Here is a 26,946-nt window from a genome sequence, read left to right as displayed (position 1 = left end):
TATGTACATGATTGGACACAGTCCAGATGTGCAGTGAGCATTAGTTTAGGAACCATTGATGATTAACCTTTCGTCTGTCAGTTCGACCATCATTATCTACTTGGAGCAAACTGTTGACATTCAGCAAATCAAGTTAGCATTGTTAGTTCAAAGCTAGAAGGCGAAAGTGGTTAGTTGACAGTTGTGCGGATATCCTGATAAGTTTTAGGTTTCAGACAGAAGATAAATAGACATTAACTCATTAATCAGGAATGTGATGCAACTATGACCTGGGGTATGACCAATGGTCTAGCACCGTGGTCTACAGTAAACACATGCCCATGTCGGCATGGGTTTCAATCCGGCCATGTCCTCTCTCCCTTCTTCTCCTTACTTTCCTGTATCTGTCCAATACAATGAAAAATATGAGTGGGACTGCCCCACTCAGAAAAAATAACTTGCTTAACACCTAAACACAGTGGCAACAGACTGAAGAGAAGAAATCTAACTGATGGGCAATATGAGAGACTGTAAGGCAAACAAACACAGATCAGCTTCCAATTGCATAGTCATTGATAACTGTGTCAGCAGTAGCCCCTTGTGATCCACTCGAGTCTCTTAAGGATACATTCAAATTCAATTCTTGGGGCAATTCGCATTCCTGACCTATTTGTACCACCTCAGAAGACTACGGTACGTAGTTGGTCATTCAGTCATTTCCCATGCTTAACTGAACTGTCCCTCCGTAACACAGGAGAACTCAAAGAGAAAATGCTTAACTGAACTGTCCCTCCGTAACACAGGAGAACTCAAAGAGAAAATGTATGCTTAAAAGTAGTAACTACAGTAGGTATAATCAGAATGGAAAAATAAATCATGCACTGACAGTTATTTGGAGATTCTTAAAGGCTGTCATGAGACAAATCATCTAAATCAACATTGTGGTTTAGACATTTAAACACAAAAAAGTAGACAGACAGTAGGCAATCTTGCCATGTGGTCCATTATCCGACAAGGCGGTCTAGGACATTAAACTTCTTTAACTTTAAACTTAAAAAACAACAACTAATTACTCATACATCTGAGGTATTATTTGCATGTTGTCTTGATTTGCAACACCAAGTCCTCAAAGCTCTTTAATCCACTGTTCACATTCTGGAGGACAGAGAGTGGGATACATAGCTAGACACAGACACCGTTTTCATTTCAGCACATCCCGTTTTGCTGAGCCATTTGACTTCCTCCCCTCCTTCTCCTCCTTCCCCTCCCTACCCTTGAGGGACTCCCTGTACAGCAGCAGTCTCTCCGTGGTGTGGGGGGGCAGCCGGCTCCTCTTGGCCCTGACGATGCAAGAGGCCATGGGGTAGAGGCGGTCGAAGCCCCCTGAGGTGGCAGGGACAGCCAAATGAAATACCAAGGAATAATACATTCACTTCACTCCTTCAATAATAATAATAATATAATTTCTCAAGAATTTCTCAAGAATTATAAAGTCGGTGCTTCAAAATGAATACAGGAGTTTAGGATGTTTCTTATTTCCACAGTCAATTCATTAAACAAAACAAAGGTCCCAAACAAAGTCCCAAGTTCACTCCTCTAAATGATTCGTTCAAGTCCGTTCCTTGAATCCCCCGAGGCAAAAAAGTGTAATCCCCAATAGTAACTTCATTGAGACAAACGCTCGTCAGCGCTCTCAAACAACCCCGCAAATGGATTGGCTCACCCGATTGAAGTGGTCCGTCCTCAGCGGTGCGGTAGATTCAAACAAAAATAATCCTTGGAAAAAGTATATCCCACAGCGTGAGTACCTCTCTCCAACGCGATGCGAACGTTTTATATATTTACAGGCTCTATCTTTTGTTCCAAGCTTACAGCAACACATTCATATATATATATAGTCGGCCGGGACTGTCTAGAACAAACACTTCTCCTCTAGCTCGTCCTCTCTCTCTCTCTACTCCATTCATCAATTATTCACCAACTCCTACTACCGTTAATTCAGTGGCGCCGTTGTTATTGAAACTAGTGTCGCTGTCCCAATCTCTGTAATAAAGATGTTCATTCATCTGTGACACAAAGAACAGAGCACTTGTAAAAGTGGTGGTGATTAGCATCTAAACATATGTAAATGTATTAAGTGGTCACGAATGTAACCAACAACTGTCATTATTACAAACCAATATACTGAAACCGCTCTACAGGAAGCGTTTGCCACGCATGTCAGTAGAATTTAGGATTCATGGTAATAGTTAGTTAATAGCTTATTCCAGTTTGTCCAGCAGCTGGTGGATATCCTCTTGGCCATGATGCACTCCTTTGAGTCCCCTGGGAAGGTTGCGACAGGAGGACAGGCTCAAGTAGTTTAGAGCTGTAGACTGGCCGATGATTAACCTGAGGGCAGATGTTGTGACCTTGGTCCCGTTGAGGTTTAGCGACCGTATGGAGCCGGCACCTGCTGATGGCACTGAACTGTGGAGGTTTAAATACAAGTCCATAAGAGTTCTGATGCGAGAGAACCACATTCAGAGAAACAGAGGGGGGGGGGAGGAGGTGGTGATCCAAGTTTGACCCATTCCTGCTGCCGTAGAGGAGCAGAGTCTTCGCCCTCGCCCTTACGACGGGGAGAACTTTTTGGCCTGTGCTCGAACTCTTTTTTCGTATTCTACTCTGTTTTGGCAGTAAATTGTGTAGGCCTCGGCTTGAGCTGGATGTTTGGCTCGTTTAGAAGTTCCTGGATTCCTAATAAGATCTGCTTGATGGTGATGGCGGGTCTCCAGTCCTTGTCCTCCTCTAGGATGGACAGACAGACAGTGCCCGACGGATACACGTTGGGATGGAACAGAGGTGGCTCAAATTTACATTTAGGGGGTGATGAAGGATAGTCGTCCTTGAAAAGCATCCTCAGTTTGAACAGTCCACCTTCCCAGGGAGTCTGTTTCTTTCCAGGAATGGCACATTCCCAGTTCATCAAGTTCATCGTTCCATCAGGGTTTTTTGTTGGTACAGCCACAAATCCGAAAGGATGGTCTTTTCTCCACGCTTTACGCTCCTGGGCGAGCCGACTCAATGCAATGCCTGACATGACTGTTGTTGGACTCCTGCTTTCAGTGTCCCTTTAATGCTTCGCGCAATGGAACAAAGTGAATGAATCAAGCTTAGATCGGGATAAACCCACTGAAGTATCCCTCCCGAAAATACACCCGTTCCTTACCCAGGCTAAATACTAGGACCATTTGCATAGCCTACCTCCCTTAGTTTACTCACTTTTCTTTCAAGTCTCTCCCGTCTTCTGCAACCTTGCACTGCGGGGATCGTTACGATTCTCGTCGCCACTTCTGTTACGTCTTCTGCCTGGACTAACAGTAATAAGGATGCATGAACAAGGAGCTACAGTTTTTACATCTTTACTGTCAACGTCAAGTTCAACAACCACATGTACATATCAATACGCACCAACATAACATGTACATATCAATGCGCACCCACAGTATAGCAACAACATAAAATAGTCCCATGCCTATTGCATACATAACATGGGGTCAGACACGTGAGCCAGATCGGGGTTGGTATGTGGAGCACTCTTATAGATATTCAGCAGGTAGCTATACACCTGGTCCAGCTGCTCCTCATCCTCCAGGTAGGTGTCCACCAGGTGTCCCTTAAGGCGGGTGACCTTGAGGAAAGACTTCAGCCATCTGGATGGCTGCTCGCCGCTGATGACAGCCAGGAGGTGCTTGTCCACTTTGCCTTGCTTGATGAAGTGCACCAGCTTCTTGTTGGCTAGAAGTTGCATAATGATTGAAGAACAACTCCATCTATCAGTAGAGATAGATACCATAATAACTTTATAATTTGACAAAAAACTATGTTTCAAGCTCCTAATGGTAATTAAAGATTGGAGCAAGTTTGATGGTTGGGTAATATTACCTGTGATTCCACACGTTCATTCTGTAACAAAATAAGAAAAATTCAAGTGATTGGCAATGTTGGGAATGTTCATGGACATCCACAGTTTACATAGGCTGAAGTCTAGAATATGCTGAAATATTCATCAGGGAGAAAAGATTTTTTTTTCATTAAAAAGCTTTTTCATTACCTTCCTTCTCTTACGCATGGGTTTCTGTTGGCCATCTACGAACAGCCCTGTTTTGTACTTGAACATTGACATGTCAAGAGTTCCTCCCAGGTTTTTGGAAAGTTCAACTCGACTTCTCACACGCTCCCCCAACGGACTGCGAACGACAAAAGTTTGTAGGAAAACCTTTGGTATCCATTATGTACACTTTTACATCTCTGCTTTGAATTAACCATCACTCCACATCCAGACCATTTCAGCTTAAACAGGACAATCTGTAAAACGGACTAAATACAAATTGTGTTTCATATGAATTCATAGTAATTATTATACAGTAGTTTCCCAGCTGCTAGACAAATATTTCTTTACAAAACCAAAAAAAACTCACCTCTTGTTGAAAGCTTGCTATATATCTGTGAATTCACTTCTTTGTCCCGCAGAAAACATCTTATCTCTTCAACTGCTTCTCTCATGATGGTAATGATTAAAACAATTCCCTGGTAGACAACAAATAAAACAATCCTCCATGGTTAGCAGTTATAACAGGTAATCTTATCTTTCTCAAATGAGTTGTTGTGGGTCATGTAAAGTTTTTTGAATTAGCCAATTTGTTACCATAGTGAGGATATTTAGATGTATTTCTCTCTTGAAAGCAAGTCACCTCGGTCTCAACTCTATATGAGTATTAACTATGTATACTATGTACTAGTATGTTACATTACTTTGACACATGCTGCTTACCAAAGGAACCCAGTAGGTGTACAGGGCACCTAGCCTGAGCTCATTGACAAACTGGGAGCAGGCTAGGAGCAGAAAGTACAAGTTGAAGAAGTACTTGAACTGGTTGAACAGCACCTGAGAACACAAAACAGTACAACACAGAGTCAGCAGGGACTTTGTCTTCACAATGGTGAATTTGTATAATAGGTATATAGGCTCTATGCGTAGGATGTCATGCTACTGTAATAAGTAGAGGTGTTTTACTGAAACCGAAACCATTAACTGATCATGGTGAATATGGGGACACATAATATATCAACTAAGATAATATATCAAACTAATTAACAATAAATGTTAAGATATCAAATTGGGTATTTCCTAATTCATCTCCACACACACATAACATATACTTTATATTGTATATAAACATGTTACACACTGATATGACTCAGCTCAGTAAAACATTTGATTTCCCTGCTTCACCCACAGGCAAGTATAGATGTAACAGTCATACTACATCTTAGCTGGATTTCATTACCACCAATGTGTAAGATTACTACAAAGGGAAGGCTTGTGTACTCTCATCGCTGCTGTATTATATTTATTCCCCCTACTGTTGACAATTCACAGCAAAGGACACAACCATCAAAAATAATATATTAGGCCGTTTTTGGGGCTTTGACTGAAAACAAGTTCTTAATTATCTAAATTAATTACAGAAGCATCCCTATTTGCAATGCAAAAGGCTGAGGCCTTTTCAAAACAAATCTGGGCTACTTTTAATGTGTGACTTCATATACAAAAAAGGAACACGACTTTAAGACTGAGCAAATGTCTAAAAAACAAATTAATATGAAAATTAGGTTAAGAAAATCCTTAGAATGCTCCTTAGCCAATCCTTTCTATGGCACTGAAGAACAAGAGAGTGTTAATAAAAGGCACACTAACAAACACAGGTATAGAAAAAATAAGAAAATATGAGATACAGGCTATTGCAGGGATAGCTAACCAAGAGGTGTAGACCATGATAAATGTCCATCTTGTGAGTCAAAAACAACAACAACAACAACAACAACAACAACAACAACAACAACAACAACAACAAATGCAGGGTCCCCAAGCTTTTTGTGAACGAGTTGAACTGTTGTGAACTGTTGAAGGTTCACTCACCCCAGGGAGGAAAGTGAAGAGGTTGTACTTCTGGTTGTTAATAACGTTCCTGGGGTACCTCTGCTCCCGCTTCTCTGGGTGACCCAGCCACACGGTGCGGGGCCGGAAATCCCCCATCCCGCAGCACCTTGACCAAGGGCAGCAGCTGAGGAACAGCAATGCACACCATTAGTGTTCTTAATACATATTTCCTATGTTGGAAATTAACTGGCTAAAGTGTTATGGTGCAATGTATCTGACTGACTTCATTGTGGCAGTTTTGATTGTACAGTATCTGTCCCTACTCAAATAAACTACAGGAATAAGATACAAATAAATCCTGCCTACATGGCTTCAGTCAAGAGCAATAATTGACTGCAGCAGCTCCTGAGATAAGACAGCAATGCAAACCATTACTCCATGTTGTGTTCTCACTGAAATACCACCAGAATCTGAAATCATGTTGCGTATCCAGGCTACATGGCCCCAGTCAAGAGAAGTTCAACCATCAGTAACTATAGAGATGAGAAAGGTTAAGGCCTTACTCAGTAAATATTGGCTTTATTTGCTACCGGCTGGTTTGACCCACCCTCCTCAAACAAAGCATTCCACTTGATCTTAGCAAAGTGGCCAGGTGACTTGATCTGATATGGTTTTGTGCCACAATGGCCTTCCTGGCACTTTTTTTTACATTTCATATGTTGGATGTGAAGGCATCTAGTACACAGTGAAACAGTCCTTCAGTTTCTTCTGACATCGTGCCTCACTTCTGGGTGAAAGCTGAAAGACACATTCTATGCAAGAACATCTCGCCTACTCAGGCCTATGCATCATCAAATGTCATATTCTTATTTCTTATACATATTTAACGTTCATGGTGATGAATCATCATCACCAGAAGGTAATCATTTCACAATATCATGTCATAATTCCAAATACACTGAGATGTGCTCAAATGTGGACTGCTTGCAGTAGATGAATGCAGCCCTTGGCATGCCCTAGGTATGCAACATAATCAAGTTAGTTAACCGTATGCCAGAGACACGACTTATCAAAAGTTCCCTCTGTCCTAGAGTTTGGAGAAAGCATGCATATCTAATTGATTTATTTTTATAACATAATAATCTGACTGAATAGAAGAAGAAAAAAATAATGAGTAGCCTAGGCTTATGTGTCCATTATATTTTGAATCAAGATAGGCTAGCTTGTATGCTATCCGCCCACTGTATTCACTTGGGAAATATCCAGACACAAATCATCTTTAAATTGATGTTGATCTATTTCAATACTAAAACTGAAATCCTTCTTAAAGCACCTTCCATCCACTGTATCTACCAGCCTACTGTCCGAGGAGAGGGGGGCTCGACAAATGACAGGTGGATAATAGCATGTGTATTCATGGGTGTGTTACAGAATTTTAAGCTTTCACCATCATAAATACACTTTGATGAACGTTATTTCCATTCCATTTCACGTAAGGACATATGATGAATGCATGTGTCATTAGCTAGTTACATCATCAGTGTACCGCACACAGCTTGCTGTCGTGTATTGTAAACAAGTGCTCCTGAATATTCTTCCGAGGCCTGCCCTGTGCTGGCTCGACGCAATGACACACATCATTCCGTTTGGTAATAATATAATATAATATAATAATAATAATTTGGTTTTGGTCGTCCCACGTCCCAATCCCAGGCTATAATCTACAAAAATAAATATTTGGCATGGACACTTATAATATATTTCACCATCACCGCCAGCACCCGGAACAAGGATGTCCTCCCTCTCTCCCTCCCTCTCTCTCTCTCTCTCTCTCTCTCTCTCTCTCTCTCTCTCTCTCTCTCTCTCTCTCTCTCTCTCTCTCTGAGGTGCGACAATGAACTACACACATTCTATTACACATGTATTTCCCTAGCCTTGCCCGTCAATCACTTGTTTGACCAAATAGGGTTACAATACGCATATTCTGTATGAACGTTATATATAATGTCAGCTGCAGTTCCGCGCTATTGTATTGTAAACAATTACATTCATTCGTTAGCAGCGGACAAGCGAAATAACAGCCTCTCATCTCACTCCGCCTAAGATCGTTCTCAGTAATTACATTTACATTCTATTCAACGCCCATAGTGTTCTTACCCATTCCTGTTTTTATTGTCGTGTCTTTTTTTGTGTCTCACTGGTTGTAAAGGAATATTGTCCGTCATTCCTGCAGGCAGCCCCCGTTGACGCTCGGCGAAATCCGCCCCGCTGTCTGTCTGTCTGCGTTCTGGGCGGAGGCTCTCCCAGCTGTCAGTGGCTGCTTTGGACTGGCTGGCGTTGGCCTCTCTCTATTGTGCCTTATCAGTGCTGATGCTATGTCACTTCATCAAACAAGATAGATTTGGAGTGCAATTAAGTCAGATGTAGTTCTAATAAAAGTGTTTTTTTAATTGATCCTAGAGTGCTTTAGACGTATTTTGACTTTATTGATAAGGAGACATGCCTATGAGCACCTGCCCCACCTCTCCATCCGTAGAAACTGTGTAGCTCCCAGCCTGCAAAATGTCACATTTAAAAACCATAAGCTATAGATCTTGGATCAATGACATTTTCCTCCCTAAAAAAAACCTACCTCCATGTTTTTGATACCTGGTTATCATTGTTTTGCCTACCCAACTGTTTTAGTGGTGTTAGATAAATACATCCAAGACCAATATTTCATTATTTTGACCTCAATGTATTTGGTCACTAGTTGAGACTGTACTTATTAGATTTGATTGTGGGATAGACAATGTGACCAGAAGGCACACAGTTTTAGTTGAAGATGCAAATTGATTTGGTTGAGGATGCAAATTGATTGTACAGCGAACATTGTAATAGAGTGTAATCCATTGCTGGGACACATGAGATCAGCAACTACTCCAAGAAAGTCATTTGAAGGAGACTCGATGGAAATCAGTTGTCCCATATGCAAATTAAAGTAAAGCAGCAAGAACTCACCCAGTCCTATTCTTTTGTCCTGAGTACGTTTTGATACAACACTCCTAAAGCAGTCAAAATAATTCACTTTGAAATAATATATTAATATTATTATGGCGATGTCAGACATTTTCTAGAGCAGCAATTCTAGTAGTGGTAGAAAAACTGAGGAAACAATGTTGGAAAGGTCACCCTGATTTTTTTTTTTCAAAAGACCAGAACGTAACATTTAGATGAAGGAAACAAATGAAAAAGAACAAAGAGGACATTTACATTGTAAACAAGCCTAACTGGCTCAACATTTCTTGAATTGTAAAGACAACCTCAAAGCAGTTCTGACATGGTTTGCTCTTTTAAAAAAAAAAGGCACAACTTGGTAAATGCATATCAATGGGGAATGTACAGCAAGAGTCCACAGCTATTCTGAGCATTCTGAGTTGTGCAAAGTGTCCAGTGATGCATTCATGTCTATAAAACACAGCAGATGAGAAGAATGAAAGCATATCATTGCTTACTCAGAATGCATCAGATAATGTACAGACCATTGAGAGGGGGGGGGGAAATAATAATATCTAAATGAGGTAGAGATTTGCCCCCAAAAGCATTGGCATTGTACGCAACATAAATAACAAAGTTAACAAGCTATAACAATTTAAGAATGTAGAGAAAAACGTTTATTTCAAAGTCGAACTGTCAACCTTAACAGGGATTTCATCGAACAGTCAACCTTAACAGGGATTTCATCGAACAGTCAACCTTAACAGGGATTTCATCTTAAGTTTGAACATAACTGAGGGAAGTAGAGTCAAATTCTGCAGTGAATATTTCAACGTCTTAAGTAAAAGAAACTGGGAAAGAAAAGCTGATGTGCCCTCTCGAATATAAACATCACAATAACAACGTTGAGATGACTGGTTTCAAATGGAACTGTAGAATATGATAGCTTACCAAAAAAAAGAAATATAAAGTGCAGGCATGATTGAGAGCATTCAGCATTTTATAGCCTTAAGAACACAACCCACCAAAAGACCTAGAAGCTCTACAAAAAGGGAATATTGGGAGCAGAAAGAACATGTTTAACAGATCTTCGTAAATAAGAATTGAGGAAAAAATAAATCCAGAAACAATGCAATGCTACATGGGAACAATATAGTATCAGTCAAACACATACAGACAAATAACCTTCATTACAATCTTGTGGTGCTTTAAAAAAGAACAATAGCAACATTTCAGGTTCAAGCTAGGCACTTCGCATGAGGTTTTTGTTTTAGAGAGAAGACAAACTATCTTCATGTGAAATCCAGTTAGGAAATAACCATGACATCCAAAACGGATGACTGAGCAAGCCAGCCTGCATTTAAGGAAAGGACATGACACCTGAATGGTATTTCTTTCAATCGAGCGCCTCAGAGAATCTTCCAACCATTTTGAATTATCAAAAAACTTCCCTCTGAGGCAACATGCCAACAACATTCACCATTACAAAACTACAATTTTATAAAAAGTCATGTCACACAGTCATGTACAGAGGAAAAAGGATAAACAACAGTGTGGTTATCATAAACACTAAAACAATTGTGTCTATTATATCGACCATACCCTGAAGCTTTTCTAATGCTAGACAAAATCCTTCAAAGTATGTGTCATCAGGGAGACATTCTGAATTTTAAAGCAGTTTCAAGTACCGGTAAGCCATACATTCAACTTCTGGATACAAGACTAAAAGGATTCACACAAATACCCGCATATTAGGAAAATAACAAAACAGTTAATACAACTACAGTAGTTATATCAAGTTATAATTTTAAAAAAAACTACGAGAACATTTATTTAAGGGGTGTTATTCAAAGGATAGCAAAAGTATGAGCTGCACCATTATATCCACTGAGAGTTCTACGCTTGAAAAGTATTGATTGTGCCCGATAAAGAGCAAGTGGCTAGTACCAACAGTGCCACAATGAACATTCAATCTGTACATTGCAGTGAACAAACAATAAGCAAAAAACAGCCTTCTATTTTCAAACTAATTCACTGCAATTTTTCCCTCCTCCATGAAATGTGGGAATTGGGATTTCGGCCCGCTTGCTGAGCCGTTCTTCTCCATTTCGGCCATGGTGGCAGGCAGGCCAGAGTGGGACCTGTCCATCTTCATAACCCCACCAGTGGAGCCAGCGAGAGGACCACCAGCAAGGCTCCCGGGGAAGGGAATGCCTCCATTTTGGATGACAGATATCTCATTAGTCTTCATGGTCAGCCCATTGGTGAAAGCAGCAGCATACTGGTTCCACAAAGACTGTTCAAAGTTCATTGCTGGAGATCCCAGTTCCTTGGGGGGAGGCATCATCTCTGGTATCATCTGGGATTCTGAGCCCATTGACATAAGGGCCATTGGATTATCCAAGGAGAGACGCTGGCCACGCCTTGCTGAGCTGTTCCACTTGTGCTATTCAGATTGAGATTATGATCATCATATCAGTTGTCAAAAAATCTGCACTAACCATTGGTCTAAAAATATCAGATAAAGTCTGCCAGGTAGTTTTTACCTCATGTAATAAACATCTTTCTGGCCGACACTGGAACCTGAGCGACGAACGACCACTTTGCGCATCCACCCGTCTCCAAGTACTGGCCATTCCTCCCATCCCTCTTCAGGTTTCGTTCTTTTCCTACGTGACAAACTAAAAATTGACATGAGATGAATTCTGAATCATTAGGAAAAGCATAGTGGAATAACAGAAATACAGATACAGATATGACAAGACATCAAAAGGCTATCTACAAAGAGGATTATAGGGAAATATATCCAGTAACCATTTGCTACAGAATGACCAGTATTATACACTATGGCTAGAAGTCACATAATTGATATTTGGTACTATGAACACGGCCAACAATAAACAATACCAACATACTGGTTATTGGCCCTCTTCTTGAAGTTCTTCTCACTGCCCGCCACGCTCCCGCTCCGTTCACTCTCCCCTGCAAGACTCTCCTCTTCCGCCTCCCTTCAGACAAAAATGTGTGGGTCATGCGTGCGTCATTTTCATCATCATCATCATCATCATCATCTTCATCATCATCTTCTACAGGTTCACACCAGTCTCCAGGAGGCTCCTCAGTAGCTCCTCCCACTTCCATCTTGGTCTCCCCGTGACGATGTTTCACAGGAGTGGCTTCATCCCGAGTATTCACAGGGCTGTCAGAGGGAGCCAGGGCCTCCGGTGGAGGTACCACCTCAGAGATGACTTGAGTCATGACTAACAGCCTTGGATAGTAGTGCCAGATAGCAGCATCCCCATCTATACAAGTCCTATGGACAGCAAGAAAAGTCAGAGTTTAATATCAAGACTCTGCCCTTACTTTTTCTGTTATTTTTCAAGGGGAAATAACAGAAAGGCAAGAACAAGGTTTTAATATGAAGTTAAAATACAGATTGTCAGCTTTTATTGGAGGACATTTGTATTGTTTAAACCATTTATAAACAAGAACACTCTCATGCATGATAGTCCCCCTATTTCATGTTTAGTATTTGGTTGCATATACACTCTGTGTTTAGAAGAATAGATTTACTATTTATTTACAAATACATGTTTCTTCACAATATACACAATTCTTGAGAAAACATATTGAATTACAAAAGGAATATAAGGTGGGTAATCTTTATCAATTTTCTAAACACCTGCAACATCACTATAGTAATTTAGACAGGTAGCAGATATGTCGTCTTTGCTTACAGAATGCATCTTGACATTTATAATAAATACCACAAGTTCAATCTGCATAGGCTTCATGTCAGAGTTAAATAACAAAATATTGTCTCATGTTCACATACAACAGCAATGGCAGTGAGTTTTAAAAATATTATAAAGTTTGAAGAAACCAAGCTTCATGTACTGTAAGGCCATGTCAATAGCAAGCAGACTTAGGAAATGGTCCTGGGGCCACCCGAGGATGCTGGGAGTTGGACATCCCCCCAGCTCATTATACACAATCTTCCATAGGCGCTGAGACGTCACCTAACTAGAATATGCTGAAATATTCATCAGGGAGAAAAGTTGTTTTTTTCATTAAAAAGCTTTTTCATTACCTTCCTTCTCTTACGCATGGGTTTCTGTTGGCCATCTACGAACAGCCCTGTTTTGTACTTGAACATTGACATGTCAAGAGTTCCTCCCAGGTTTTTGGAAAGTTCAACTCGACTTCTCACACGCTCCCCCAACGGACTGCGAACGACAAAAGTTTGTAAGAAAACCTTTGGTATCCATTTGTGCTATTCAGATTGAGATTATGATCATCATATCAGTTGTCAAAAAATCTGCACTAACCATTGGTCTAAAAATATCAGATAAAGTCTGCCAGGTAGTTTTTACCTCATGTAATAAACATCTTACTGGCCGACACTGGAACCTGAGCGACGAACGACCACTTTGCGCATCCACCCGTCTCCAAGTACTGGCCATTCCTCCCATCCCTCTTCAGGTTTCGTTCTTTTCCTACGTGACAAACTAAAAATTTACATGAGATGAATACTGAATCATTAGGAAAAGCATAGTGGAATAACAGAAATACAGATACAGATATGACAAGACATCAAAAGGCTATCTACAAAGAGGATTATAGGGAAATATATCCAGTAACCATTTGCTACAGAATGACCAGTATTATACACTATGGCTAGAAGTCACATAATTGATATTTGGTACTATGAACACGGCCAACAATAAACAATACCAACATACTGGTTATTGGCCCTCTTCTTGAAGTTCTTCTCACTGCCCGCCACGCTCCCGCTCCGTTCACTCTCCCCTGCAAGACTCTCCTCTTCCGCCTCCCTTCGGACAAAAATGCGTGGGTCATGCGTGCGTCATTTTCATCATCATCATCATCATCTTCATCATCATCTTCTACAGGTTCACACCAGTCTCCAGGAGGCTCCTCAGTAGCTCCTCCCACTTCCATCTTGGTCTCCCCGTGACGATGTTTCACAGGAGTGGCTTCATCCCGAGTATTCACAGGGCTGTCAGAGGGAGCCAGGGCCTCCGGTGGAGGTACCACCTCAGAGATGACTTGAGTCATGACTAACAGCCTTGGATAGTAGTGCCAGATAGCAGCATCCCCATCTATACAAGTCCTATGGACAGCAAGAAAAGTCAGAGTTTAATATCAAGACTCTGCCCTTACTTTTTCTGTTATTTTTCAAGGGGAAATAACAGAAAGGCAAGAACAAGGTTTTAATATGAAGTTAAAATACAGATTGTCAGCTTTTATTGGAGGACATTTGTATTGTTTAAACCATTTATAAACAAGAACACTCATGCATGATAGTCCCCCTATTTCATGTTTAGTATTTGGTTGCATATACACTCTGTGTTTAGAAGAATAGATTTACTATTTATTTACAAATACATGTTTCTTCACAATATACACAATTCTTGAGAAAACATATTGAATTACAAAAGGAATATAAGGTGGGTAATCTTTATCAATTTTCTAAACACCTGCAACATCACTATAGTAATTTAGACAGGTAGCAGATATGTCGTCTTTGCTTACAGAATGCATCTTGACATTTATAATAAATACCACAAGTTCAATCTGCATAGGCTTCATGTCAGAGTTAAATAACAAAATATTGTCTCATGTTCACATACAACAGCAATGGCAGTGAGTTTTAAAAATATTATAAAGTTTGAAGAAACCAAGCTTCATGTACTGTACGGCCATGTCAATAGCAAGCAGACTTAGGAAATGGTCCTGGGGCCACCCGAGGATGCTGGGAGTTGGACATCCCCCCAGCTCATTATACACAATCTTCCATAGGCGCTGAGACGTCACCTAACTAGAATATGCTGAAATATTCATCAGGGAGAAAAGTTGTTTTTTTCATTAAAAAGCTTTTTCATTACCTTCCTTCTCTTACGCATGGGTTTCTGTTGGCCATCTACGAACAGCCCTGTTTTGTACTTGAACATTGACATGTCAAGAGTTCCTCCCAGGTTTTTGGAAAGTTCAACTCGACTTCTCACACGCTCCCCCAACGGACTGCGAACGACAAAAGTTTGTAAGAAAACCTTTGGTATCCATTTGTGCTATTCAGATTGAGATTATGATCATCATATCAGTTGTCAAAAAATCTGCACTAACCATTGGTCTAAAAATATCAGATAAAGTCTGCCAGGTAGTTTTTACCTCATGTAATAAACATCTTTCTGGCCGACACTGGAACCTGAGCGACGAACGACCACTTTGCGCATCCACCCGTCTCCAAGTACTGGCCATTCCTCCCATCCCTCTTCAGGTTTCGTTCTTTTCCTACGTGACAAACTAAAAATTTACATGAGATGAATACTGAATCATTAGGAAAAGCATAGTGGAATAACAGAAATACAGATACAGATATGACAAGACATCAAAAGGCTATCTACAAAGAGGATTATAGGGAAATATATCCAGTAACCATTTGCTACAGAATGACCAGTATTATACACTATGGCTAGAAGTCACATAATTGATATTTGGTACTATGAACACGGCCAACAATAAACAATACCAACATACTGGTTATTGGCCCTCTTCTTGAAGTTCTTCTCACTGCCCGCCACGCTCCCGCTCCGTTCACTCTCCCCTGCAAGACTCTCCTCTTCCGCCTCCCTTCGGACAAAAATGCGTGGGTCATGCGTGCGTCATTTTCATCTTCATCATCATCTTCTACAGGTTCACACCAGTCTCCAGGAGGCTCCTCAGTAGCTCCTCCCACTTCCATCTTGGTCTCCCCGTGACGATGTTTCACAGGAGTGGCTTCATCCCAAGTATTCACAGGGCTGTCAGAGGGAGCCAGGGCCTCCGGTGGAGGTACCACCTCAGAGATGACTTGAGTAATGACTAACAGCCTTGGATAGTAGTGCCAGATAGCAGCATCCCCATCTATACAAGTCCTATGGACAGCAAGAAAAGTCAGAGTTTAATATCAAGACTCTGCCCTTACTTTTTCTGTTATTTTTCAAGGGGAAATAACAGAAAGGCAAGAACAAGGTTTTAATATGAAGTTAAAATACAGATTGTCAGCTTTTATTGGAGGACATTTGTATTGTTTAAACCATTTATAAACAAGAACACTCTCATGCATGATAGTCCCCCTATTTCATGTTTAGTATTTGGTTGCATATACACTCTGTGTTTAGAAGAATAGATTTACTATTTATTTACAAATACATGTTTCTTCACAATATACACAATTCTTGAGAAAACATATTGAATTACAAAAGGAATATAAGGTGGGTAATCTTTATCAATTTTCTAAACACCTGCAACATCACTATAGTAATTTAGACAGGTAGCAGATATGTCGTCTTTGCTTACAGAATGCATCTTGACATTTATAATAAATACCACAAGTTCAATCTGCATAGGCTTCATGTCAGAGTTAAATAACAAAATATTGTCTCATGTTCACATACAACAGCAATGGCAGTGAATTTTAAAAATATTATAAAGTTTGAAGAAACCAAGCTTCATGTACTGTAAGGCCATGTCAATAGCAAGCAGACTTAGGAAATGGTCCTGGGGCCACCCGAGGATGCTGGGAGTTGGACATCCCCCCAGCTCATTATACACAATCTTCCATAGGCGCTGAGACGTCACCTAACTAGAATATGCTGAAATATTCATCAGGGAGAAAAGTTGTTTTTTTCATTAAAAAGCTTTTTCATTACCTTCCTTCTCTTACGCATGGGTTTCTGTAGGCCATCTACGAACAGCCCTGTTTTGTACTTGAACATTGACATGTCAAGAGTTCCTCCCAGGTTTTTGGAAAGTTCAACTCGACTTCTCACACGCTCCCCCAACGGACTGCGAACGACAAAAGTTTGTAGGAAAACCTTTGGTATCCATTTGTGCTATTCAGATTGAGATTATGATCATCATATCAGTTGTCAAAAAATCTGCACTAACCATTGGTCTAAAAATATCAGATAAAGTCTGCCAGGTAGTTTTTACCTCATGTAATAAACATCTTTCTGGCCGACACTGGAACCTGAGCGACGAACGACCACTTTGCGCATCCACCCGTCTCCAAGTACTGGCCATTCCTCCCATCCCTCTTCAGGTTTCGTTCTTTTCCTACGTGACAAACTAAAAATTGACATGAGATGAATACTGAATCATTAGGAAAAGCATAGTGGAATAACAGAAATACAGATACAGATATGACAAGACATCAAAAGGCTATCTACAAAGAGGATTATAGGGAAATATATCCAGTAACCATTTGCTACAGAATGACCAGTATTATACACTATGGCTAGAAGTCACATAATTGATATTTGGTACTATGAACACGGCCAACAATAAACAATACCAACATACTGGTTATTGGCCCTCTTCTTGAAGTTCTTCTCACTGCCCGCCACGCTCCCGCTCCGTTCACTCTCCCCTGCAAGACTCTCCTCTTCCGCCTCCCTTCGGACAAAAATGCGTGGGTCATGCGTGCGTCATTTTCATCATCATCATCATCATCTTCATCATCATCTTCTACAGGTTCACACCAGTCTCCAGGAGGCTCCTCAGTAGCTCCTCCCACTTCCATCTTGGTCTCCCCGTGACGATGTTTCACAGGAGTGGCTTCATCCCGAGTATTCACAGGGCTGTCAGAGGGAGCCAGGGCCTCCGGTGGAGGTACCACCTCAGAGATGACTTGAGTCATGACTAACAGCCTTGGATAGTAGTGCCAGATAGCAGCATCCCCATCTATACAAGTCCTATGGACAGCAAGAAAAGTCAGAGTTTAATATCAAGACTCTGCCCTTACTTTTTCTGTTATTTTTCAAGGGGAAATAACAGAAAGGCAAGAACAAGGTTTTAATATGAAGTTAAAATACAGATTGTCAGCTTTTATTGGAGGACATTTGTATTGTTTAAACCATTTATAAACAAGAACACTCTCATGCATGATAGTCCCCCTATTTCATGTTTAGTATTTGGTTGCATATACACTCTGTGTTTAGAAGAATAGATTTACTATTTATTTACAAATACATGTTTCTTCACAATATACACAATTCTTGAGAAAACATATTGAATTACAAAAGGAATATAAGGTGGGTAATCTTTATCAATTTTCTAAACACCTGCAACATCACTATAGTAATTTAGACAGGTAGCAGATATGTCGTCTTTGCTTACAGAATGCATCTTGACATTTATAATAAATACCACAAGTTCAATCTGCATAGGCTTCATGTCAGAGTTAAATAACAAAATATTGTCTCATGTTCACATACAACAGCAATGGCAGTGAGTTTTAAAAATATTATAAAGTTTGAAGAAACCAAGCTTCATGTACTGTAAGGCCATGTCAATAGCAAGCAGACTTAGGAAATGGTCCTGGGGCCACCCGAGGATCCTGGGAGTTGGACATCCCCCCAGCTCATTATACACAATCTTCCATAGGCGCTGAGACGTCACCTAACTAGAATATGCTGAAATATTCATCAGGGAGAAAAGGGTTTTTTTTCATTAAAAAGCTTTTTCATTACCTTCCTTCTCTTACGCATGGGTTTCTGTTGGCCATCTACGAACAGCCCTGTTTTGTACTTGAACATTGACATGTCAAGAGTTCCTCCCAGGTTTTTGGAAAGTTCAACTCGACTTCTCACACGCTCCCCCAACGGACTGCGAACGACAAAAGTTTGTAGGAAAACCTTTGGTATCCATTTGTGCTATTCAGATTGAGATTATGATCATCATATCAGTTGTCAAAAAATCTGCACTAACCATTGGTCTAAAAATATCAGATAAAGTCTGCCAGGTAGTTTTTACCTCATGTAATAAACATCTTTCTGGCCGACACTGGAACCTGAGCGACGAACGACCACTTTGCGCATCCACCCGTCTCCAAGTACTGGCCATTCCTCCCATCCCTCTTCAGGTTTCGTTCTTTTCCTACGTGACAAACTAAAAATTGACATGAGATGAATACTGAATCATTAGGAAAAGCATAGTGGAATAACAGAAATACAGATACAGATATGACAAGACATCAAAAGGCTATCTACAAAGAGGATTATAGGGAAATATATCCAGTAACCATTTGCTACAGAATGACCAGTATTATACACTATGGCTAGAAGTCACATAATTGATATTTGGTACTATGAACACGGCCAACAATAAACAATACCAACATACTGGTTATTGGCCCTCTTCTTGAAGTTCTTCTCACTGCCCGCTACGCTCCCGCTCCGTTCACTCTCCCCTGCAAGACTCTCCTCTTCCGCCTCCCTTCGGACAAAAATGCGTGGGTCATGCGTGCGTCATTTTCATCATCATCATCATCATCATCTTCATCATCATCTTCTACAGGTTCACACCAGTCTCCAGGAGGCTCCTCAGTAGCTCCTCCCACTTCCATCTTGGTCTCCCCGTGACGATGTTTCACAGGAGTGGCTTCATCCCGAGTATTCACAGGGCTGTCAGAGGGAGCCAGGGCCTCCGGTGGAGGTACCACCTCAGAGATGACTTGAGTCATGACTAACAGCCTTGGATAGTAGTGCCAGATAGCAGCATCCCCATCTATACAAGTCCTATGGACAGCAAGAAAAGTCAGAGTTTAATATCAAGACTCTGCCCTTACTTTTTCTGTTATTTTTCAAGGGGAAATAACAGAAAGGCAAGAACAAGGTTTTAATATGAAGTTAAAATACAGATTGTCAGCTTTTATTGGAGGACATTTGTATTGTTTAAACCATTTATAAACAAGAACACTCTCATGCATGATAGTCCCCCTATTTCATGTTTAGTATTTGGTTGCATATACACTCTGTGTTTAGAAGAATAGATTTACTATTTATTTACAAATACATGTTTCTTCACAATATACACAATTCTTGAGAAAACATATTGAATTACAAAAGGAATATAAGGTGGGTAATCTTTATCCATTTTCTAAACACCTGCAACATCACTATAGACAGGTAGCAGATATGTCGTCTTTGCTTACAGAATGCATCTTGACATTTATAATAAATACCACAAGTTCAATCTGCATAGGCTTCATGTCAGAGTTAAATAACAAAATATTGTCTCATGTTCACATACAACAGCAATGGCAGTGAGTTTTAAAAATATTATAAAGTTTGAAGAAACCAAGCTTCATGTACTGTAAGGCCATGTCAATAGCAAGCAGACTTAGGAAATGGTCCTGGGGCCACCCGAGGATGCTGGGAGTTGGACATCCCCCCAGCTCATTATACACAATCTTCCATAGGCGCTGAGACGTCACCTAACTAGAATATGCTGAAATATTCATCAGGGAGAAAAGTTTTTTTTTTCATTAAAAAGCTTTTTCATTACCTTCCTTCTCTTACGCATGGGTTTCTGTTGGCCATCTACGAACAGCCCTGTTTTGTACTTGAACATTGACATGTCAAGAGTTCCTCCCAGGTTTTTGGAAAGTTCAACTCGACTTCTCACACGCTCCCCCAACGGACTGCGAACGACAAAAGTTTGTAGGAAAACCTTTGGTATCCATTTGTGCTATTCAGATTGAGATTATGATCATCATATCAGTTGTCAAAAAATCTGCACTAACCATTGGTCTAAAAATATCAGATAAAGTCTGCCAGGTAGTTTTTACCTCATGTAATAAACGTCTTTCTGGCCGACACTGGAACCTGAGCGACGAACGACCACTTTGCGCATCCACCCGTCTCCAAGTACTGGCCATTCCTCCCATCCCTCTTCAGGTTTCATTCTTTTCCTACGTGACAAACTAAAAATTGACATGAGATGAATACTGAATCATTAGGAAAAGCATAGTGGAATAACAGAAATACAGATATGACAAGACATCAAAAGGCTATCTACAAAGAGGATTATAGGGAAATATATCCAGTAACCATTTGCTACAGAATGACCAGTATTATACACTATGGCTAGAAGTCACATAATTGATATTTGGTACTATGAACACGGCCAACAATAAACAATACCAACATACTGGTTATTGGCCCTCTTCTTGAAGTTCTTCTCACTGCCCGCCACGCTCCCGCTCCGTTCACTCTCCCCTGCAAGACTCTCCTCTTCCGCCTCCCTTCGGACAAAAATGCGTGGGTCATGCGTGCGTCATTTTCATCATCATCATGATCATCATCTTCATCATCATCTTCTACAGGTTCACACCAGTCTCCAGGAGGCTCCTCAGTAGCTCCTCCCACTTCCATCTTGGTCTCCCCGTGACGATGTTTCACAGGAGTGGCTTCATCCCGAGTATTCACAGGGCTGTCAGAGGGAGCCAGGGCCTCCGGTGGAGGTACCACCTCAGAGATGACTTGAGTCATGACTAACAGCCTTGGATAGTAGTGCCAGATAGCAGCATCCCCATCTATACAAGTCCTATGGACAGCAAGAAAAGTCAGAGTTTAATATCAAGACTCTGCCCTTACTTTTTCTGTTATTTTTCAAGGGGAAATAACAGAAAGGCAAGAACAAGGTTTTAATATGAAGTTAAAATACAGATTGTCAGCTTTTATTGGAGGACATGTATTGTTTAAACCATTTATAAACAAGAACACTCTCATGCATGATAGTCCCCCTATTTCATGTTTAGTATTTGGTTGCATATACACTGTGTTTAGAAGAATAGATTTACTATTTATTTACAAATACATGTTTCTTCACAATATACACAATTCTTGAGAAAACATATTGAATTACAAAAGGAATATAAGGTGGGTAATCTTTATCAATTTTCTAAACACCTGCAACATCACTATAGTAATTTAGACAGGTAGCAGATATGTCGTCTTTGCTTACAGAATGCATCTTGACATTTATAATAAATACCACAAGTTCAATCTGCATAGGCTTCATGTCAGAGTTAAATAACAAAATATTGTCTCATGTTCACATACAACAGCAATGGCAGTGAGTTTTAAAAATATTATAAAGTTTGAAGAAACCAAGCTTCATGTACTGTAAGGCCATGTCAATAGCAAGCAGACTTAGGAAATGGTCCTGGGGCCACCCGAGGATGCTGGGAGTTGGACATCCCCCCAGCTCATTATACACAATCTTCCATAGGCGCTGAGACGTCACCTAACTAGAATATGCTGAAATATTCATCAGGGAGAAAAGTTTTTTTTTTTCATTAAAAAGCTTTTTCATTACCTTCCTTCTCTTACGCATGGGTTTCTGTTGGCCATCTACGAACAGCCCTGTTTTGTACTTGAACATTGACATGTCAAGAGTTCCTCCCAGGTTTTTGGAAAGTTCAACTCGACTTCTCACACGCTCCCCCAACGGACTGCGAACGACAAAAGTTTGTAGGAAAACCTTTGGTATCCATTTGTGCTATTCAGATTGAGATTATGATCATCATATCAGTTGTCAAAAAATCTGCACTAACCATTGGTCTAAAAATATCAGATAAAGTCTGCCAGGTAGTTTTTACCTCATGTAATAAACATCTTTCTGGCCGACACTGGAACCTGAGCGACGAACGACCACTTTGCGCATCCACCCGTCTCCAAGTACTGGCCATTCCTCCCATCCCTCTTCAGGTTTCGTTCTTTTCCTACGTGACAAACTAAAAATTGACATGAGATGAATACTGAATCATTAGGAAAAGCATAGTGGAATAACAGAAATACAGATACAGATATGACAAGACATCAAAAGGCTATCTACAAAGAGGATTATAGGGAAATATATCCAGTAACCATTTGCTACAGAATGACCAGTATTATACACTATGGCTAGAAGTCACATAATTGATATTTGGTACTATGAACACGGCCAACAATAAACAATACCAACATACTGGTTATTGGCCCTCTTCTTGAAGTTCTTCTCACTGCCCGCCACGCTCCCGCTCTGTTCACTCTCCCCTGCAAGACTCTCCTCTTCCGCCTCCCTTCGGACAAAAATGCGTGGGTCATGCGTGCGTCATTTTCATCATCATCATCATCATCCTCATCTTCATCATCATCTTCTACAGGTTCACACCAGTCTCCAGGAGGCTCCTCAGTAGCTCCTCCCACTTCCATCTTGGTCTCCCCGTGACGATGTTTCACAGGAGTGGCTTCATCCCGAGTATTCACAGGGCTGTCAGAGGGAGCCAGGGCCTCCGGTGGAGGTACCACCTCAGAGATGACTTGAGTCATGACTAACAGCCTTGGATAGTAGTGCCAGATAGCAGCATCCCCATCTATACAAGTCCTATGGACAGCAAGAAAAGTCAGAGTTTAATATCAAGACTCTGCCCTTACTTTTTCTGTTATTTTTCAAGGGGAAATAACAGAAAGGCAAGAACAAGGTTTTAATATGAAGTTAAAATACAGATTGTCAGCTTTTATTGGAGGACATGTATTGTTTAAACCATTTATAAACAAGAACACTCTCATGCATGATAGTCCCCCTATTTCATGTTTAGTATTTGGTTGCATATACACTGTGTTTAGAAGAATAGATTTACTATTTATTTACAAATACATGTTTCTTCACAATATACACAATTCTTGAGAAAACATATTGAATTACAAAAGGAATATAAGGTGGGTAATCTTTATCAATTTTCTAAACACCTGCAACATCACTATAGTAATTTAGACAGGTAGCAGATATGTCGTCTTTGCTTACAGAATGCATCTTGACATTTATAATAAATACCACAAGTTCAATCTGCATAGGCTTCATGTCAGAGTTAAATAACAAAATATTGTCTCATGTTCACATACAACAGCAATGGCAGTGAGTTTTAAAAATATTATAAAGTTTGAAGAAACCAAGCTTCATGTACTGTAAGGCCATGTCAATAGCAAGCAGACTTAGGAAATGGTCCTGGGGCCACCCGAGGATGCTGGGAGTTGGACATCCCCCCAGCTCATTATACACAATCTTCCATAGGCGCTGAGACGTCACCTAACTAGAATATGCTGAAATATTCATCAGGGAGAAAAGTTTTTTTTTTTCATTAAAAAGCTTTTTCATTACCTTCCTTCTCTTACGCATGGGTTTCTGTTGGCCATCTACGAACAGCCCTGTTTTGTACTTGAACATTGACATGTCAAGAGTTCCTCCCAGGTTTTTGGAAAGTTCAACTCGACTTCTCACACGCTCCCCCAACGGACTGCGAACGACAAAAGTTTGTAGGAAAACCTTTGGTATCCATTTGTGCTATTCAGATTGAGATTATGATCATCATATCAGTTGTCAAAAAATCTGCACTAACCATTGGTCTAAAAATATCAGATAAAGTCTGCCAGGTAGTTTTTACCTCATGTAATAAACATCTTTCTGGCCGACACTGGAACCTGAGCGACGAACGACCACTTTGCGCATCCACCCGTCTCCAAGTACTGGCCATTCCTCCCATCCCTCTTCAGGTTTCGTTCTTTTCCTACGTGACAAACTAAAAATTGACATGAGATGAATACTGAATCATTAGGAAAAGCATAGTGGAATAACAGAAATACAGATACAGATATGACAAGACATCAAAAGGCTATCTACAAAGAGGATTATAGGGAAATATATCCAGTAACCATTTGCTACAGAATGACCAGTATTATACACTATGGCTAGAAGTCACATAATTGATATTTGGTACTATGAACACGGCCAACAATAAACAATACCAACATACTGGTTATTGGCCCTCTTCTTGAAGTTCTTCTCACTGCCCGCCACGCTCCCGCTCTGTTCACTCTCCCCTGCAAGACTCTCCTCTTCCGCCTCCCTTCGGACAAAAATGCGTGGGTCATGCGTGCGTCATTTTCATCATCATCATCATCATCCTCATCTTCATCATCATCTTCTACAGGTTCACACCAGTCTCCAGGAGGCTCCTCAGTAGCTCCTCCCACTTCCATCTTGGTCTCCCCGTGACGATGTTTCACAGGAGTGGCTTCATCCCGAGTATTCACAGGGCTGTCAGAGGGAGCCAGGGCCTCCGGTGGAGGTACCACCTCAGAGATGACTTGAGTCATGACTAACAGCCTTGGATAGTAGTGCCAGATAGCAGCATCCCCATCTATACAAGTCCTATGGACAGCAAGAAAAGTCAGAGTTTAATATCAAGACTCTGCCCTTACTTTTTCTGTTATTTTTCAAGGGGAAATAACAGAAAGGCAAGAACAAGGTTTTAATATGAAGTTAAAATACAGATTGTCAGCTTTTATTGGAGGACATTTGTATTGTTTAAACCATTTATAATAGTGTTGTTCCGATACCATTTTTTTATCCCGATACCGATACCTGACCGTGCAGTACTTGCCGATACCGAGTACCGATCCGATACCACGGCGTTTGAAAAAAAAAATAAAAAATATGTTTTTAGGCATTCCAAGTTCAGTCTGTACAGTTTGCAGACGTGAAGTGGCCAGTGGGGAATGCTTGAAGTGGCCGATGATCTTTCTCCCATTGGCCAGCGCGTCGCACACACTCCGCTGTGACAGTAGGCCTTCCTGCACCACTAATGCATGTGTGTTCTGTGTTCTGCATATGTAAACAATTCAAACAAACATAGAGAAAACTTCTCCTCGGGAGAACGAAGGAGGCAGGAAGTACCTGCCGCACGGAGACAGACAGACAGACAGACAGACAGACAGGCCGCGCGGACATTATTATTATTATTTGAACTCTCTCCAGCACGCCGGTGGCGGTGCTAGACTGTGCAACCGAAATAAATATCGATTAAGGTCGATATGTTTTTCCTGTAAAATGTATCTCTGTATCTTGGCTGTGGGTTGTATCGCTTTAAGCGGAGTGGCGTAGTCTATATGTCTGAGGGCTGCGTTGGTAAAAGTCGCTCTGGGAAACTGATCGGCACTCGTAGAACGCCTCTTGTCCAATCGGATTCCTCGGTCCGTTTATGACGTCGGAGCCCAGTGTGCGCTCCGGCGCTCTCAGGGGAACTTTCCGAACGTTGCCCCGGTAGCATAGCTTAGCTTGGGCTCTGAGCAGCTGGAAGGGACAGCAGGTTACCTGAGGTGAGCCTCGCCGCTCCACCGCTCCTCTCCTCGACAACCACAGTTGCGTGTTTGTTTTTCCGCGATAGTGAAAGTTTGGTATCGGATGTTATATATTTGTTAGTACTCGCCGATACCGATACCAGCATTTTTGTGCGTATCGGTGGCCATGCCGATACCAGTATCGGTATCGGAACAACACTAATTTATAAACAAGAACACTCTCATGCATGATAGTCCCCCTATTTCATGTTTAGTATTTGGTTGCATATACACTCTGTGTTTAGAAGAATAGATTTACTATTTATTTACAAATACATGTTTCTTCACAATATACACAATTCTTGAGAAAACATATTGAATTACAAAAGGAATATAAGGTGGGTAATCTTTATCAATTTTCTAAACACCTGCAACATCACTATAGTAATTTAGACAGGTAGCAGATATGTCGTCTTTGCTTACAGAATGCATCTTGACATTTATAATAAATACCACAAGTTCAATCTGCATAGGCTTCATGTCAGAGTTAAATAACAAAATATTGTCTCATGTTCACATACAACAGCAATGGCAGTGAGTTTTAAAAATATTATAAAGTTTGAAGAAACCAAGCTTCATGTACTGTAAGGCCATGTCAATAGCAAGCAGACTTAGGAAATGGTCCTGGGGCCACCCGAGGATGCTGGGAGTTGGACATCCCCCCAGCTCATTATACACAATCTTCCATAGGCGCTGAGACGTCACCTAACACACACACACACACACACACACACACACGGTTACATTGCATGTCCCATGCGACACACACCCACACATGAGAGAGATGGCCTTCCACCAGATACTAGAGTATCCATTGTACCTGTTGTCTATGAATGCAAAGTCAGCAGATAGTAGAAATAAAGTATAAATAAAGTATAACCTTGATAGTATAAAGGTGTGTATGTAACCGAAGGCCTTGTCTACTCACCCTCTCATAGCCTCCAAGACGTTTGACCACAGAATACAAACAGGTTGACTGAGGACACACAAACCAAGTACATTACTCCACTGGACCATTTAGGGACAACATAAAAAACAAAATGGCCGAGCAAGTCT

At 40.8% G+C, this 26,946-nt stretch overlaps 1 pseudogene across 1 annotated transcript; it reads right to left on the bottom strand.

The window, feature by feature from the left end:
- Nucleotides 1-2,591: 2,591 nt before the first annotated feature.
- LOC308163394 (SUMO-conjugating enzyme UBC9-like) lies at nucleotides 2,592-3,200 on the bottom strand (annotated as a pseudogene). The gene has a single exon. The product of its transcript is annotated as an SUMO-conjugating enzyme UBC9-like (transcript).
- Nucleotides 3,201-26,946: the final 23,746 nt, after the last annotated feature.

The sequence above is a fragment of the Nansenia antarctica genome, assembly GCF_963989245.1.
Source record: "Nansenia antarctica genome assembly, chromosome: 8".
NCBI classification, from domain to species: Eukaryota; Metazoa; Chordata; class Actinopteri; order Argentiniformes; family Microstomatidae; genus Nansenia; species Nansenia antarctica.
The sequence above is the reverse complement of the archived record's forward strand: the minus strand, read 5'-3'. Positions and strand labels throughout refer to the sequence as shown.